The following is a 2923-nucleotide window of genomic DNA, read 5'->3' as shown; positions in this document are numbered from 1 at the left end:
GGCCAGCACTCTTTTGGAGTGCCTACAGTAAAGCAAGCAAAACAGCAGCCTTCACAGAGGCAAACCCATCTGGCTGCTGCAATGTGGAAAGATATTGCTGCCCAACGAGAGAACAAGGTTGTTTTCCAATCGGACCACCGAAGAATATCAAACTAAACAGCAGGTGGATTGGACCTCTAGAATTCAAAGGCTTCAGGTAGGTCTGGACTAGCAAAGTATGGCTTCCAGCTCAGTGGGCCCACGACACTTCAGGCCACCAGGGAATAGCTACAACATACAGATGGGCTTGGGATGAGGGGGTGGACACTATTGCTCAGGTTTTCTGTGAATGTGACTCATGTGGGGCAGTTAATGGCAGACAGTGGATAACGCCTCTTTGGTAAGGAGGACAGTCGCTGAAATCTATGGGAGGTCTGGCAGGTGGATTTTATCAACTTTCCAGAAACCTGCCTTGTAAGGCACCATGTGCTTACAGTGGAGGAAGCAATAATGGCATGGCTGGTAATGTATCCTGTGCTCCATGTCACTGCCCAAAGCACCATCCTGGATCTTGAAAAGCAAGTCTTGTGGCAATGTGGCACCCAAAAAAGAACTGAATCACATAATGGGACTCATTTCCAAAACAACGTCATAAATACCTGTGCCAGAAAGCATGGCATCCACACATCCCATGTCATGGACAGCCTCAGGGAAAATGGAACAATTTGATGGACTTCTAAAGGCTATCTGGAGAGCAATGGGTGCTGGGGCACTCAAATATTAGGATACACACTTAGCAAAACCCACTTGCTTAGTCAATGCCTGTGAATCCATCTGCCAGCCAAGCTGGTCCTGCCCAGTCCAACATCCTGGGCACTGCAGAAGAAGATAAAGTCCCTGCAGTGCACCTGACAAACATGCTGGGCAGGACAGCCTGGGTTATTCCAGCCTCAGACCAAGGCCAGCCCATCGCTGAGGATGCTTTTGCTCAAGGAACTGAGAGCACGTGGTGGGTAATGTGGAAGGGAGGGAACATCCTGTGTGTGCCTCAATGGGACTTGATATTGGGTGAGAATAGTCAGTACTTGGAACTAATTAGTGATACTAATTGCTATATGATATTGGCTTGGCATCATTACCAGGGTTGATATTTGCCTTATCAATGGTTTCGGAGCAATTTTAGTCTTCCGGTGCTTCATCCCTGAAAGTGGCTTTTCTCAAACCAAAAAGGGATCATGGACAGGACTCTTGGTAGGAGTGTATGGATGCGGATTTTTGCGGGCAGCCGAAAAGCAAAGGTGTGAATAAGGCCTGAATGTGAACGGAGGGATCTTTCCTTCTGGTAGGAGAGATCTTATATGAGTCTGGTAAGGAAGCACGCTCATTTTTTAATTCAAACCCCTCAGTGAAATGCCAAAAGTGCTGTGGGCTTCAAAATGCCCCAGTCTCTTCAATGCTGTCTCTTCCTGCATAGAATCACGGAATCACATAATGGTTTGGGTTGGAAGGGACACTTAAGACCACCACATTCTAGCTGCCTGTTATAGGCAACGACACCTCCCCCTAGACCAGGATGTTCAAAGCCCCATCCAGCCGAGACTTGAATGTCTTTATAGAGGAGACATCCACAGCCACTATGGGCAACCTGTTCCAGTGTCTCACCACCCTCACAGTAAAGAATTTATTCCTTATATTTAGTCTAAATCTATCCTCTGCCAGTTAAAAATCATTTCCCCTTGTCCTGTCACTAAATGCCTTTATAGAAAATCCTTCCACAGACTTCCCATAGGCTCCTTCAGGTTCTGGAAGGCTGATGTCTGGGAGGTCTCCCTGGAGCCTTCTCTTTTCTTGGCTAAACAGTCACAACTCTCTCAGCCTGTCCTCACAGTGGAGGTGCTCCAGCCTCTGATCATCTTCATCGTCCTCTTCTGAACTCACTCTAACATCTCCATGTCCTCCCAGTGTTGGGGTACCCTGAACTGGACACAGTACTCCAGGTTGGGTCTCACAAGAGCAGAGCAGAGGAGCAGAACCTGCTCCCCCAACCAGCTGGTTACAGTTCTCTTTATGGAACCCAGGATATAACTGGCATTCTGGGCAGCACACGCACATTGCTTGCTCACGTTGAATCTTTCATCAACCAGCATGCCCAAACCCTTCTCCCCAAGGTTGATCTCAAGTATTCTCTGCCCAACCCATATCTGTTCTTGTGACTGTCCCAACCCAGATGCCAGACCTTGCACTTGACCTTGTTGAACTTCATGAGAATGTCATAGCCCCATATCTAAAGCCTGTCCAGTTCCATTTGGATAGCATCCCCTCCCTCTAGTAAGTCAAATACACTACTCAGCTGGTAGGTGTGGCCAGCACCCAGTGCATACCATGCCAAGTCCAGTGTTTTTTATTGAGAGCTCCATGCTCCTGGCCCAATATCAGCTCTGGTGTCGGCTCCCAGCACTGCTGGCAGCACAGCTCACTTTGATTTTGGGTCACTCAAAGGGATCTGGGGTATAGTTTAGCCAGCACCAGTGACATGTGGCAGAGGAGCAGGAGGAGTGTGCTATTTCTGCATGCTCCTGTCAGAGCTGTCCCTGACAGCTTTCCTTGCATGCTGTGGGGATCAGAGCCCTCCCTCCATGCTCTGTGCCCTGCACGCAGCCCCTGCACTTGGTAGGCAAGACGGCCCTGTCTTCTCTTCCCCCTTTATTTCCTAAGCATCCTTCCCAGCCCACTTCCCAAACAGGTGCACTCTCAAAGCCACTGAGTGCCATCAGCAGCAACTGCAGTGGCACAAGAGGATGTGGTGACACGAGTGTCATTGCTGGCACTGTCATGCCATGGGGTATCAGAAATGGTAGAGGGAACAGGTGGGGAGAGAGGAGCTGGGATGCAGTGAGGGGACATGGGAGCCAGAAGAGCAGCCCAAAGGAACATAGAGCCTGAG

The sequence above is a fragment of the Coturnix japonica genome, chromosome Z (assembly GCF_001577835.2).
Source record: "Coturnix japonica isolate 7356 chromosome Z, Coturnix japonica 2.1, whole genome shotgun sequence".
Lineage (NCBI taxonomy): Eukaryota > Metazoa > Chordata > Aves > Galliformes > Phasianidae > Coturnix > Coturnix japonica.
The sequence above is the reverse complement of the archived record's forward strand: the minus strand, read 5'-3'. Positions refer to the sequence as shown.